This window comes from Drosophila tropicalis, unplaced genomic scaffold, assembly GCF_018151085.1.
Source record: "Drosophila tropicalis isolate 14030-0801.00 unplaced genomic scaffold, ASM1815108v1 contig_805, whole genome shotgun sequence".
Taxonomy (NCBI): Eukaryota; Metazoa; Arthropoda; class Insecta; order Diptera; family Drosophilidae; genus Drosophila; species Drosophila tropicalis.
In genome coordinates, this window is record NW_027173295.1 from 85,027 (window position 1) to 101,373 (window position 16,347).

Consider the following 16,347-nt stretch of genomic DNA (forward strand, 5'->3'; position numbering starts at 1 on the left):
TTTTGCATGCTGCATGCATATTAATTTGTTGTTGCTGCCGTTGTACTTCACTCTGTGTGTGAGTGTGTGTGTGTTTGTGTTTGTGTTTTTGTCTGTTTGAGGTAGGCGTTTTTAATTGCCCCACCTCATCCGTCAAAAAAGTAGGCGTGGCATGTTGGCGGCAACAGCAGCAACAGCGTGTCCAACATACAGAAAATGACGTCAACAAGTTGTCGACACATCAAATCAATTTGTCGCGCCCGATGGACTTAAATTAGCCAAAGCAACAACAGCAACAACAACATACCAACTCAAGTTGCCACAAGTTAATTTGCCACATCTTTTGTGGCAAACAGCTAAGAAAATGAATAAATTAAAATTCCCTAAGAAGAAAGGACATTTTACGGTTGATCTGTTTACAAATACAAAAAGGATCTTAAGCTCTATGGGCAAAAGGTAAGAGAAATCAAACAAAGGCTATTGGAACATGCAGCAGAAAGGGTAATGAAGCTGTCATCCCATTTAGATAGATAATCACTTCAAAAATGGAAAGGATCTATTTCAATTTTCAAAATCTTTAAGACTTGAGAACATGAGCATTTAGAAAAGTCCTTTTTGGCACTATACTGAACAAAGATACAGTATTTTGGACAGGTTAATCTGATACTCTATATGCTGGTGGAAAGTCCCTGATTAGAGACAATAACTACAGGATATGAATATATATTCTTAATCAGTACGACGAGAACAGTTTATATAGCCATGTCCGTTTGTCCATTAGTCTATAGGACGAAAAGAGAGAGTAAACCTCGATATTATACCTGCTTACTAATGCAAATCGTTTATTTTAACCTTTACGCATTTTAATTATATACTTTTCCAGCCACAGCAGGTAAATCGTGCATATTCTATGTTAGTCCATAGGTATAGGAGGAAAAGGAAACTTCTAAATTATACCTCCTAACTAAAGCAAATCGTCTCTTATTCCCCACCCATAGTTCTCAATTCAACTTTGTACTTTCGTACTTTTCACTTTAATTTATGAAATAGAACTAAGATATAAACAGGATCTCTTCGTATTCCTACATCATGTTGGACCAGGTAGTTCCAAGACGAATTGCAGTGGCTTCCGTTCCATTGCATTCCATTCCATTCCCTGCTCAAGCAAGGAGTTACGGTCATCTGACGGCAGCCAGTCTTCTGGTATTGAACTCTCCTCTGGAGATGTACCCATGGCATGCGGCATGGAGGTCCACAAAAAAGCCACACCGCGCCCCTGTTGAATCCGAATTCGAAGTGGAACCCAAAGAGGAAAATGGACAGCTTCCATTTCACGTGAACATCCTGCCAGAAAAGAGGCCGGTTGTGTTGGTCACCTCGTCGTCTTTGGAACTATTGTAACCTGCTGGAATGCTCGAACTCAATTGTGTGTTGTGTAAAGTGTAAATTCTATAAAAGTCTTTTCTAATCCCAAAACTAGATCGTCCAGAAACAGTATTTAAAGCGATTGCGCTCCTTGACCACATCGGCACTCTGCACATCCATCCAGATCTCGACTTGCCCGTTAACGCGAATCTCAGTGACGTCCTCATCAGACATGGGCAATCAATTTATACGGCTGACTCGCTCTATCATATGTTTGGCATCCAAGTGTCTTCAAACGTGGTGCAAGTTACACTTCACTTTCGGCCACGTAAGTCTGGGCGCGGTTAATCGTAAAGACTGAAGAAAAGGGGCCTCGGAGGCCTCTGAGAGTTGCCTGTAACTTGGTATTATAGTTTCCATTCTCTTCATCCTTATTGTTCTCACTTACCTGGATATGTGTCTTTTTTGTTGTTTTTTTATGTTTTATTATTTTTTATTTAATTTTGTTTATTTTTTGTACTATATTTTTCCGAGATTTATGATGTTTTCACATCGTTATGTTATTTGTTACTGAAATGAATCCAAAACGGATTTGGGGTATTGAAAATGAAAATGACAGAAGAAACACAAGGCCTACTTTTCGTTTCAATTAAACTTATGTTTTTATCGTTTCGTATACCCTTCCAAAAAGGGTAATTAATTTTGGTTAGAAGCGTGGAACGCATAGAAGGAAGCATCTCGAGACAAGTTCAAATAGCCATATCTGTCTGTTCGTCTGGTACTACACTTTTCTTTCAAGTTGAATAATAAACTCCTCCTATCACAAAAGGAGCCTGGAAAAGGGTTATCGTAGATAAGACTGCCGTTTAACAGTAACTCCAAAATCTGTGGCCCCTCATTTATCACTTTGGTGCTGACTAAGCCAAAAGTAAATGAAATACCAAGGAGGACATCAACTAAGAAATCTGCCCAAGATAGTCCTGCGAAAGTCTTGAAAGTAATTCAATTCCTCGACCCAAAAAAGCTGTTCTTTACATTTCATCTGATTTCATTAGTTTTGATCATCGATCCATCTATATAATTTTATATGTGAAACTTTTTAGCTGGTTTTATTTCGAATTTCGAAATCACTTTTGAGAAATTATTGTTAATTTTTATTCTTTAGCCTTTAATTTGTATGTTTAGCCGACGTTCAAGTGGTTCTTAAGACACCAGGACAAAGACTGCTACGCGCGAACCCAAGCGGATAGCTGCCCACCTCCTACCTGACCGCCCGAGGAGTGCAGCCGAATCACGTGGACAAATACACAACGGAAAAAAGAGACAAACAAATAATACTATAGCTACCTATGAACTGAATAGGAAAGGATAGATGTTTTAAGTATATTAATAGAAGACTCTGAACAGATTACAGGGAATAGAAGGTTGTAATCAAAGCAGAGGACCCTAAAAGGTTCATGCATGGCATAGTTAGAAGAACAACGACCAAGGGTTAGAGGTATAATAGGATGTCTATTCCGTCTACATGGTACCGACAGATTAACCTGAGCCAAAAACTCAGGCGAGTCAATGCCACCAATCAGAAGCATAATTCTACGGTTAGTTAAGGAAGGAAGGTTAAAGAAGTCTACTAGAGTAGGAAGGCAAATTGACATTTCGATCCCAGCTGCTTTTGAATGGATTCAAGTCTAGTCTGGTACGACTCATATTGAGGTGACCAAATGCAAGATCCATGCTCTAAAATAGGACGCTCAAGCGAAGTAAAAAGAACTTTAGTCATCGAATCCTTTTGACCATCTTTTAATGAAACCAAGAACACTCATGGCCTTTGCCTTACAATTTAACTTATGGTCCATAAATACGCCCAAATCATTCATATTATTTAGACATTCCAAAGGACTATTGTTTAGAAAATAAGTGACCAGTTGAGGAGACTTACGACTGTAGACTACTTTTTTAAGATTATGGCATTCGAATTTAGCATAAACTAACTTTAATTACTTAGAAAATTCGCAAATCTGTGGGTATTTGTGATCGTAATCTTTATTATAAATTGTTTTTTGATACATTTTGGCAAATCTAATATGCTGTAGACTCTTTACTTTACATGGTATTGAAAATATAGTTCCCGAAATTTCAATTGCCCACGTAAATTTGCCAAACAATTGAGAACTATATATAATTTAATTTATATATACATGTACTAAAGGTTCATACAGATATTTGCTATGGCAAATTGTAAAGCAGTGCAAAATCAAATGATGATGGACGGTGACGGGGACGGGGACAGGGGGTTGGGAACAGCAGCAGCACACACACACATACACATACAGACACTTGAAATGCAATAATCATATTAAAAGCCAACACACATCGAATAAAAGGCAACAAAATAGTTTTTGATTTTTAAAGTTATTATTAGCCGCAAATGTGCGCCAATACCGAAATACAAGCATACATACATATGTATATAAAAGTATACAATATAATACATACATAAATACATATGTACATACATATGTGTATATATATGGTATACCAATATACATATCTGCCTCAATTGAATGACATGTGTTTGTATATTTGTATTTGCCTTTGTATCGCTCTGTGCATAAATCATTTAAGCAGCCACAAAATAAAATCAAGTTGAAAAATATTCAATGAACTACTTTTCATTTGCCTGTTACCCCCTCACCCTCCTCCCACCATCCAACCCATTTTGTTGCTGTAGCAAAGTGGCAAAAAAATTTATATATGCACACATTTATGTACATATATATATACGATATTCTATATATTGGTAAAAGAATATTATGTTTATATCAAGCGGGGAGGGGGCGGATCGGGGGTAAGTGTATATTCCTGGGCAAAAAATCAACCGAAAATACAATACAAATATCATATGGAAACATAAACTGTGTGCTTGATTTTTGTTTTCTTTTTTTTATTGCCGCTTCTTTCTCATATATTCATGCATGTTTGTATTAATATTTGCCAGAGAAATTATAAATAATTGATGGAAAAATACAAAAGTTGGAACCACACCATCATATATAATAGAAAAACCCCATAGCGAATTTGTTTAAACATTTGCAGAGAAAAACAGACAGCCAAAAGGGTTGACCGAATAGAACAATAAAATTTTGAAAATCTTTGCAATACCTAAAAACCAGTCAGCTGTTTATTAAGCCAAATAAACTTAATGATTTGGACAAGTCTTCAAATTTGTCTTCAATCTGGAATGTCAATTTTTGGCTTACTTTTTGTGTGGTCAAATTTCGTTTAAACCAAATTGAGTATGCTTAGGTTTTAAGTTTAAAAATTGTCTAAAATGTGTGCCAACAACCGTGTTCATTTCTCTTTTCAAATAACAATAAACAATAGATATGGAAACCTTATAATAATAATAATAGACAATCCTTATAAACAATTTAATATAATGTTCAAGTTTACTCAGAGGTAAGACTCTGGGAAGGATCATCATTATAGACAAGGATTTTGAATAGTTGGAACAAGCATACCAAGGTGAGTAAACAGCCGGATCGGATCACTATAGTGTATAGATCACATGCAAACGATAAAGTCACTAACAGTGACAAGGCTAATGAATTCATATCTACGGTCAAAATCAAATCTACTAAGTTTAGTCTGTTCCAAAGTCGTTTTGAGGGCTAAAAACTAAAGTAAGGGATAACAGTATTTGATCTTAGAAGTCAACAAATCAAAGAAGCCTTAATAATATGTTCTGTTCAGTTCTCAGTCATTTCGTTTTTCCATTTTCATTTAGTAGTTCGTTATGGAAATTAAGCATTTAATTAACTAAGCAAACTTAAAAAGTGTTCTCCAACTGCACTAAAATCTTGAAAAATCATCAAATTGAGAAAAGGAGGCAAATAGAGAAAGGAGGGAGAGAGAGAGAGAGAGAGAGAGTAAGTCATACCCTACTGAGAATCATTTTCGACTATTAAATTTGTCTTCTTGTGCTCTGTTTGTTTATTTATAATGTGTAACATGATGTAGATCTCTTTCAATTGAATCCCCATATAAAAGTGAAATAAAAATTTGCAATTTTCTAGTGATCGCAATATATTAATTTGGCATTTATAATGTTTGCATTTGGCTATTTACGAAATGCAAATTTCAACAATTTCAAGCGTCAACGCACTGCAAAAGCAGCAATCAGCCTGCCCAACCTGCCGCCCCCCTCTCGATTCACCCACCCTTTGGGGGCACTCTGCAAATAAATTTGCGACTCAATTGTGCACAAGTTGCTGCTGCATGTGGGCTAGTTTCTGGCTTTTGCCTTCGTTTTATGTGCATTTAATTTACACTCATCCTGCACCCTCCCTTTGGTCCCTCCCACTGTTCGATGTCTGTTCGCTGAGGCAAAGAATTTTTCATTTGTATGTTTCGCTTTCTTAAAAATAGGTTTTTAATTGCAAGCCGTCGAAATGCAGAGAAAGATTATTCGCCAAATAATTTGGCCAGTCGAGAATCTTTTTTCTCTATATTTCTCTTGTTTTCCTCCCTTTCTTTCCCTTCCTCTCTATCTCGTTTCGTGTGTGTGTGTATTTTTCTGCTTGTTGGTTAAATAAATAAATGATTGAAACAACAAGAAAGCGTTGAAATTAAACAGGTTGGTCAAAAGTTTACATATGTATATATATAGTATATATCTTTCAAATATATCTGTTTATTTGTTGCACATAGAAACGAGAGAGAGAGAGAGCCAAGAGGTGGCCAGAAAGAGAACAGCCCAATCATAATGTTCTATTTGCTATTTTCAATTTGCCATTTATGTCTTTGCCGGGTGATTAAATGGGTTGACATATGCTTCACAACTATGCCATATGGCCAAAACGAGGGTTGGGAGGTGGGGAATCGATGAGGAATCGAGATTGCCGACCTCAGAGATTGCTGTTTACTTAGTTTATAGTCTCAAAGGAGGAATGGGACATACATAATTAACAAATATTTCAAGGACACTTAACTAAAGGAATCCAGTAAACAAGTTTTGAAATGCAAATTACAATAGAGATGGCACCGTGACAAAAATAAGTTCTTCACTTATCACTTTGAACCCTAAACAAGTATACAACAAACATACTTACACATACATATACATGAGTGTAGCATAAAAAGGACTTTCATAGGATTCTTTAAGATTCCGTTAGTTACTATGCAAACTATTCACAGATCTAAAAGATCGTAAAAGTTAACAAATTATATTGAAACAGTTCCCTTTGGCTGTGCCGAAAACTTTTGGGATATCTAAAAAATTTGATCATAATATTTTAATATGTTCCACTCATATGATCAATCGAAGGTGCGCGATTATAAATCACGATTAGTCGAACAAAAATGAATCTAATCGATGAATCGAACAAATTTTTTAAAGTCTGATTCAATTTTTAAGTTTTTTTTTATTCATCGGTGATTTGTAACTTCTGAAATCTGTTTGATGAGTTAGATGCAGCTCCTTGACTTGTCAATTCACTTCAGAAACTTCGAAGTGAGACCAGTAAAGGTCCAAGGACATCCGAATGAACTAGCATATTAACTGCCAACATTTGGACCTCCTAGAAAATGGCTAAAACTGTTGAGCCATATCACACGAAATTCAAAAAATGTTTGTTTATTATTTACAGAGTGCGCATGGTATATGAGGACATGTACATATGTTACTAAGTACATCTTTCAGAAAACACTTTTTTGGAGGACTACAACTTAACTCAACAAATGAAGAGACATGCAGTTATTGTCGCATTATGTGCAAATCACACCGATTTAGAATTAGTATCGGATCGAGAAGGTTATAAATAGCAGACAATGAAAATTTAATTGAATAAATTTATAGATATATAACCACTTTATTTTTACTATCACTTTGTCCTCAAATACCGTACGCACCCTGTATTCATATTATTTAAAGTTTTAGCTGTCAGATTCTTTTCATAATCTCTACTTAACATCTTTCTTTTGTTTTGTATCTTGTAGAATATTTTCATTAATTGGTTTTTGCAAGAAAATATTTGAAAATTCTAAATAAATAATTAAAATGCATTTGTAACTACTTAGCTCTATTTGAAGTAAGTTTTCATGTCTCTTATAAGTCTTGTAATAGAATCTTTTCGTTTCTTTGTGGCTTTATTTATCAAGTTAGCTGTATATTTGGCTAATAATGGTATGAGTAATATTTGGCAGACTTTAAATTGTTGCTTATATAGGATCCTGATTTATTACCACTCTTGGAAATTTCAGATTTTCGAATGGATTCGAGATGTGGACCCATTTCTTGGTCACATTCTCATCTCTAGTTAAATGACCAACAATGCCTCAAATGGTTTAAAGATATGAATGTCAGAGCAATTCTCAATCCACACAGTGGATCTCCCTCTCTCTCCCTCTCTCTCTGATGGTTACTCACTCCTCACATTGTTGTTGTTGTTGTAGCCGTTGCAGTTGCAGTTGTTGTCTCCTGTGTGCATTAAGTGAAAAATTGCAATTTTAACGCCCGCGTTAATTTACAGACAACAGTTGCTGTTGCCTCCCAATTCCCCTCCTCATTTTAGCCAGACTCGAGCCAAGAAGGCATTTTTGTCTCTACTTAAATAAAGTGTGGTCTCTGGCACTGACTGTGGATTTGGGCTTATGGTTTTGAGATCCTCGTCTGGGTGTGGGTCTTGGTCTCGGTCTCGCTCTGGGTCTGGGTCTGGTCCTAGGGTTCCTGCAATGCGTCTTTGTCTTTTTGTAAAAAGGGTGGGGAGTATGAGGACGATGCGTGCAGCGTTCAGTACGTGTTATGGCCCAGACCTAGCTGGACTAGGCATCCATGTGCATATGCCTACATATAAATATATGTATGTATACTGTATACTGTATGTAGCTAGTGCTGTTTGCTGCTGACCGTACTGAAGGTAAACCAGTGCTCTGTCATTGTTGTTGTTGCTGGATGCGTTGTCATTGGCATGGCTCCGCCTCCTTTAGCTTCTCGGCTGTTTTCTTACGGGATATACATATATACAAATTTGTAAGCTCTGTGTGGCAATTTATGACTTGAAATTGCAAAATTTATCATGCGCGAGAGAGAGAGAATGGGAGAGAGCAAGAGTGAAAGAAGCATTCTGTTGTGAAGCCTTAGGTGAAGATCATGGTTAAGGATCTGTGTTTGTTTCCATAATTTTTGTTGTTCGCTATCCCTTTTTTTTTTTTTTTTATTTTTTTGAGTTTCTTCTCCTCATTCTTTGCCTTGTTTAGGGTTTCGCTTCTTGTACCCATATTGAATTCCAAATTGTCAAATCCAAGTCATCGAAAATATGGTTATTTTAACATGATTGTCATTATCAAGTTGCTTGTTTGCTGGCGGAGAAGGGTGAAGGTGTTGAGGCCGCAGCATATCAATATAAGCAGGATCTAACCACGGGAGACCGTCGACCGGAAGCCCTTCGATTTCAACATATGAAAGTGTTGCTTCTTTTATCGATCGATCCTGGGGCTTGACTTCTCTTGACTGGGCAACAAATGGATCAACTGGAAATTTTCACAATTTTAGAGTTATCTTGGGAATTTCTCAATAAATTTGAGTGAAAAACTTGTATTCATTTGGTAATCAGCTTGATGCCCTTTAAATTACTTCTTAAATGGTCCAATAACCAACTTGAACTTGATAATTATTCACTTAATTATTGATTTACCTTTGCTGAAATCTCATTTGTTGCTAATTTTTTAAAATAAAACAATAATTTTCGACGAGGATCATGATAATTTATGGCATCGTATAAGATAAGTCAACACTTAATATTCTACATCCTTGCCGCAAGTTGAGTTTTGATTTTATCATTTCAAGTCTATAAAACTTATATGACATGCCATAATGCTTTTGCATCAATCTTGTTAAGTGATCAAATTACCCCCCCATTCCATGTGAGCCTCTCTCTCTCTGTGTGTATGTGTGTGTGTGTTTGTTGTTTTATAATTTTCGTATTATGATCATTTAAATGACAATTTGTGGTCAGGTTTTATATGGCAATTAAATGTTTATGTTACTTTTCACACTTTGATGAACATTTGTATGCGATTCAAAAGAGAATTATCAGAGACTGTGTGTATATGTATGCATATGGAAATGAACCGTTATAAAGCCAAAAATATAAAGGTATACATACTTAAGTATATGTATATATAGCTGATTTATAGACATCGATCGGTCGACAAAGACAACAAAATCAAAAGCAGGAAAGAACCGAACCGAGGCCAGTCATTTCATATTTATATGGTATAGTACATAAGTCCAAGTTGGTGCCAGACTCGTCCCAATCCTCGTCCTCGTCCTCGTCCCCTTCCTCTTTTTCGTTCTCGACTCTTTGCTCCGTCTGCATCTGCTGGCTCACTTGCTCTTCAGTTGCTGCTCTTTGAAGCTAATTTAAGCGAGGACAACACCTCAACTCATATTTAAAGTCAGCTAAATCAGAGCTTGGGTATGTCTGGGTTTATTTTTCTTTTTTTTGTCTTTCGGTTGTTGTTTTTTTTTTGTTTTTGCTTCTTCTTTCTTTTATATGGAAGCCCCCCAATGCAACGTTGCTATTGCCGTCGCCAACGTTGTCTGCTTTGGGTTTGTGTCTTTGTGTCTGGCCCGCAAAATAAAGGGAAAAAAGAATAAAAAAATTAAACACATAAGTAACGAAAACAAAATAAAAAAATAAAAAATAAAGAAAAGAAAAGAAGAAAAAAAGAAATATATATACTTACTTATATGTATGTATGTATGTATATATAATAAAATTATAAAAAAGGGAGCGGGGTATCAGCGGGGCGTATGAGTGATATCAGGGAGACGGCCAGCCAGTAAGCAAGCGAACAATGAGAAGAGAGCACAAAATTAAGAAACCAACAAATATTCATCCAGAAAAGTAGTCAATAAAGTGTCGACAATAAGCCCAAGCGAAGGCAAAACCAACGCAACACTCGACGACGATGACGATGACGACCACGGCCACGACCACTTGGATGTGGAGACGCAACCGTCAAAAAGCAGCAGGAGGGGCTTCAGAGACCCATAAAAAAGACGAAAGAGCGCAAAACGGGCAACGGGCAACGGGCAACGGCAACGGCCACTGGCAAGCAGCAAGAGGAGCAAAAAGAAAAAAAGGAGCAACGGCAACAACAATCAATTGAGCGATCAAGTGTCTTGAGGCGAAACAGAAGGTGGAATAAATAAAAAACAATAACCATGATAATGAAGTTAAAGTGAATTTTTGATGACGACAAGGCGTGGTCAGTCTAACCGACTGTCCGACCCGACCGACCACTAATTTTCAAGAACAACTGCTCTGCCGGACATCCGGGCAAGAGAAAACCAAAGAAATTTCGCGCAACTCTCTTGGTTGAATTTTTGAATTTCTTACTTTTCCATTTAGTTAATAAATTTTAAACAGCCTGATCGATTTTAGCCACATTCACCAAATCGAAAGGTCATCACCATGCCCATCCAATATCTATCTGATTTGGCTATATGAACTCTATGTTTATACCAAATAGAAACACTCTGACTACGCCTTTACCCCAACCTCTACAATCAATGGATTGCTCTTCCTGCCCAAAAATGATTAGGATTAGGTATATTCCTTATATCTCATAATCTTGAAAGTTAGGCATATCTGATGATTGATGATGAAATGGTATATTAGAGTCATCGAAATGCATGTGACAGACAGATGGAAGCCTTTTCGACCCCATAAATTCTTGATGATCAACGATAGCCCGATAGTTGCCAAGTCTGTCTGTCCATAGTTCAGTGGAGTGGATATTTGGTTTATAAAATAGTTATCCTAGCAGGTAAGGAAATTAGAACCGACCAATAATATTTACTTTATAATTAATGTATATGGAATTAAAGGTCTTATCGATCAATAAAGGGAAATGTTCATGTATTTTCTTTGCGGAAATGCTTTGGTAACTTAACGGTTGCCTTAGATTAGCTTGCCACCCACTCGGCGCTGTTCATGTGTCTTAAGGGTTAAGTTTCCCTCATGGTGGCATGAATTGTTATTTCCATTGCCATAGACTATATATACTTATACAAACATATAAGTTTAAGTTCATATACACAAAGTTCAGTTGGCATGTCTTCAAGGAGTGCAAAAGGAAGAGAGGTGTGTGTGAGTGTTGCGGGCGGTGATGCAAGTGGGGCTAAATGGAGCTTGGCTAGCGACATGTTTCATAGCGCGAGGTCATAGAATTTTCCAGTAGGTCTTCTATGTCCTGTCACAAGAAATACAACTTGAAGCAAAGGAAAACGAAGGGCCACAATAAGGGGCAAAAGGAAAGAAAACAAGTGCAAGAACTAAAGGCACGATAAATATACCTATACACATTATATGTACATGTGAATATATATAGATGTGTGTGTGTGTGTGTGTGTTGGATGTTTGCATTGGTAAGCTTGAAGTTTGATATTTCCTTTTATTGAAAATGCACTTTGGTGCCATGTAAACTTTGCAATCAAAGTCAACTGGGTAAAACTGGCGACGCCAACAAGAACGAGACACCCAAATGGAGGCTGGTTACTGGTTGGCTGCTGGCTGCTGGCTGGTGTCTGGTGGACAAGAGGACGACGACGAAATCGGTGCTAGAGCGGAGAGAAATGGGGAGGTTATGCCTTGTCTAACGATATAATGGCAACGACGATGGGCAGACATTAGAACCAAAACCCAAACTCAGACCCAAAACTCAAACCCAACCGAACCGAACTCAACTGAACTGAACTGAGCTGAACTGTCGGACTTTGCCAGTCCTTCTAGCCCTGGTCCCCTCCAGCTTCCCCACATGCAGCTCCTTAGTCTGACTTTGGCATTACACACACACACACACTCACACACACACACACATTTACAGAAGGCATAAATAGAGCTTGGTCTATCCCCTACACGTCCTTTACCTCCCTATAGCCGTTACACAACTTGGCTTCCTATTTTTAGTTTGCATTCCACAAACGAAGTCGCCCAGTTGCCCGTTTCCACCACTCCACCACACCTCCCTCCACCCGATTTTCTGACCTTCTCTTCTGCCTACCTGGTTTTCTCTCCTGGATTCTCTGCTGGCGGAATTTTCAGCAGTTTTGTAACTCGTTTTTCGTTTTATGATTTCTGCTGCGGGCCAGAAACTGCACTGTACAGCTCCATCTCCATGTGTCCATTGACCAGCCAAAAAAAAAAAAAAAGAAAAAAAAAAAAACAAACAACAACAAACACAGAAGGAAAAAAACACATACACAACAACCATAAGCAGCAACAACATTACACTGCCCTGTCCGCAAAAAGGGTTTGGTCTTTAGATCCTGTGCATGTGCCTCATGCAGATTTTTAACTTTGCCTATGTGTGTGTGTGTGAGTGTGGTAGCGCATTTTGGCTTAGTGATGTGGTGATATCATCACGCTTATCCCTAAAATGTTTTGAATGGAGCACAATTTTGAAATTGAGCAAAAAGTCGGAATAAACACGGATAAGCACTGACTGAAGGACTCTGCAAATAGCTAATAAGCTATATATAATCATTCACGCAGGATCACAGGAACTGCAAGTTTCTGCTTTAGTATCGGAAAACAACTATATAAATTGGCATTATCGACTTTTGATGGCTTATTAATTATCTCTATCTCGGCCTGAAATCAACTATTTTTAGTTCATATTCTTTAGCCATCCGATCTGATTGTGGGTCTAAATTGAGTCATGGAATGCAGAATGTGCATGTCCGTGTTGCCCATCTCCATCTTCAATGTCGAATTGCATTTCCATCGCTATGATGAGCCAGCCTATGGCTTGTCTGCACCGGCTCTCGACATCCGTTCAACTCACTTTCAGTGCTCCCCAGCTCTCAATACCCAGTCCCCAGCCCTTTGTGCCCTGTCAGTCCTGTTACCCTGGTGTGCCTTCATTCTGCTCACACACTTGTCAACATTGCCTCGATCAATGTTTGAGATTTGTTTTCTGTGGCCATGACTTGCAATGCCTCGATTAAGTTTGTTGTTGATATTGGTGTCGGTGGAGCAGTAGAATCAGAAGCAAAAGCAAAGAGGAAGTTGCAGGGTGTACATACATACATACATATATTGGGATGGGAAGGGGGGCTGGCTGTGTATGCCGTTTGAACGAAAGTCAAACTCACTCAACTGACGTTTCTCCCTTTTGCTTAGCGGGTGTTGGCTCCTTCCTCTATTCCCTTTGTTGCCCATTGCACGTTTGCCATTCCTCCGTCCGCCAAAAACCATTCTTGGTGGGAAAGTTGTGTTTTGGCCTTTTTGGTTGCGCAGGATTCAACCCAAACTCCCTGACTCGAACATGCAATGGTTGGCAAACAAAGCAAGAAGCAGCTATCCACCCACGAATCCACCAATCCTATATGTATGTGAGGTATTTTTTTTTCGTTTTTTCTGCTTTCCATTGGGTGCGTAGTCCTGGCATATTGTTATCCTTGTTGTTGCTGTTATTGTATTTACATTTTACCTGCTGCAACGTCGCCTTGCATAAAATGCAATGAACTCATCGAAACAGTCGAGACATAAGGGCTGGCTAGCCTGCTGGGGGACAAACCATTTTCCATTTATATGGTTTTATTTTGCAATAGCCCCCTTCCACCCCTCCCCTTCCCACGAACCTCTCTGACATTCTGTTTGCCACTCTGTTGCCCCATGTTGCTGGCAACCAAATGCATTTCCATTTAACATGTTAAAGATTGGAAGATTGCGTTTGGATTTTGAGTGAAATGTTCTGTCCATAAACAAAATTGAATTGTGTGTTTTCGCCTCCATCCCCCCACCGCTTACCACAAGAAATAAGCAACAGTTGTCGATAGGTTGAACTTTAATGGGCGCCAGAATCACAAATTATATCTAAGACAAGCTCGATAAGAGAATTTCCATAAATCTTCTTCGCAGGTCAAAAAATGATCCATAAAATTTACCTTCCCCAGGTGGGGATGGTCATGTTCTTGTACTTGAGATTCCCAGCAGCAGCAATTGTTGCACTTAGCACTTGTTGCTGCTGAGGCAATAAGCAACTGTTGCTGCGGTCATTCGATGTCACCTCCACGATCATTGTCTTAATCTCGACATCACTCTCTCTCTCTCTCTCTCTCTCTCACTCTGTTTCTTGGCAACAAATTTGCAAACTTAAAACCTTAAGTTATTAACAATAAAATGGGTCTTGTTTGTTTTTATGGCTGAGCTCCGTTTGAGTTAGTTAAACGCGTTTTATTTTTTACTTTTTTTTTGGTTTTTGGTGGTTTGCTGGTTTACTTGTTGCATAGCCTCAAAACTCTTTCAACTCTTTCCTCCAACTCCATTCATTCTACATGCAACTTTTATTACTTTTCTTTCTTTCTTTTTAGATTTTTTATGAAAAAAAACTAAGCGAAACAAAAATCATAATGAAATAATAATGTACAAAGTGTGTGTGTGTGTTTGTGTGTGTGTATTGGAAAGTTGCTTTGGCTTCTCCAGCAGCAACTGCTGTCACTGTCTCCCCCCTGCCTCATCGCTACCCCATCCCATCCCTTTGCCTAGGAAAACATACCAAAAACCTTTATATGCCTGTGCGGGCGTCTTTTGGCGGCATGCTCTTTGAGTGATGCTTTGGTTTCATAACTAACTGTTTTTTTCTCTCTCTCTCTCTCTGTCTCTTTCTCTTTCCACCGTCTTCGCTTCCCCCATTTCCCATACCCTCTGCTTCAGCTCCTCCTAAGTGTAGGTAATGTTTACCATTTCCGCTTGTCGCTTCGCCAACGGCAGCGTGGGTACAATGAAATCTCTTTTGGTGGACGTGAACCGAAAAAGACATCGCTGGATGGATGTATGTACGCATTATGTGAGATGCATGTCAACTGCTTCCCCCTCCAGTCCCCCCTTGCTTTGCTCTCCCCTTCTTCACCGAGATCCCACCGCCAACCCATTTTAGTTTTTCTGTTTTTCTGTTTTTCATTTTATTTTTTTGGTAGTTGCCACTGAAATTCATTTACTTAACGGTTTTGCTTTTATTTAGCTTCTTTTGCGTGTCAAGGAAATAGAAAGTATCACAATGCTAAAGAAACAGAGATGGGGACTGGGGAGATGGAAGGGTGACGCAATTCGAGGTGTGAGGGCGTTCGAGATTAACTTAAAAAAAGAAACCCATTAACTAGTTTCTCTTGCCCATCTCGCAGAGAATTCAAAAGGTAAGTTTCAGTTTTCGTTTTTTCTCTCAAAATAAACCCAGATTGATTCTCTAAATTTATTTTTCGTATACTTTTAATCCCTCGCGATTACCAACATTCACATATGCCCTTCCTATTTGGGGCTCTGCAACTACATCTACTGTCAAAAGGGTCCAAACCATCCATGAACCATGGTACGTTCAGTTCTCCACTACGAACTGGGCCCACCCGCTATAGAGACGGCCTCGAAGCTCCTCCACATCCCTTAGCCAACGATTTGGCCGTCAACAAGTCTAGGCTGCATCCTTTGGACAATCAATCAACAAAAATTCTTGCAATATTCTAGAAATTAAACATTCTTTACAAGGTCTTGTCTATTCCATTTTTCCACTGCCTTGAAAATGCAAATCAGAGTAGAAAACTATTCCAAATAATAGGATTATTCTTCTATCTCAGCGGATAAGTCTTAACTCTGAAATGTCAGCTATACACATTGAACCTTTAAGCTAAATATATATAATCAGGGAATGAATCTTGTGAAATGAAAAATGAGTAAAACTTATATCCTAACAGGGACCTCTATTGCAAGGTAAACTTTTCATTATGTCCCCACTGAAAAACAATTGTCATTGGGATATTGCTTTGAATCAAAGAAACACATTTGAATTTGATAAGCATGAGATAAGTTTATATTGTCATTTATCATTAGAAAGTTTTAGATGTAGACCTACGATTATAACCATATATCAAATAAAGTCTATAGGCTAGAAACATTATTGAGCTAAAAAACCAGAGCTTAACTCTTTTCCATATAACAG

The 16,347-nt window shown here is 38.1% G+C and overlaps 1 long non-coding RNA gene across 1 annotated transcript; it reads right to left on the bottom strand.

Moving 5' to 3' along the window:
- Positions 1-990: 990 nt before the first annotated feature.
- On the bottom strand, positions 991-1,932 carry LOC137579929 (uncharacterized). Its single transcript, XR_011032900.1, has 2 exons — positions 1,793-1,932; positions 991-1,738 (listed from the first exon to the last, which is right to left on the bottom strand). It is a non-coding gene; the product is annotated as an uncharacterized lncRNA (long non-coding RNA).
- Positions 1,933-16,347: the final 14,415 nt, after the last annotated feature.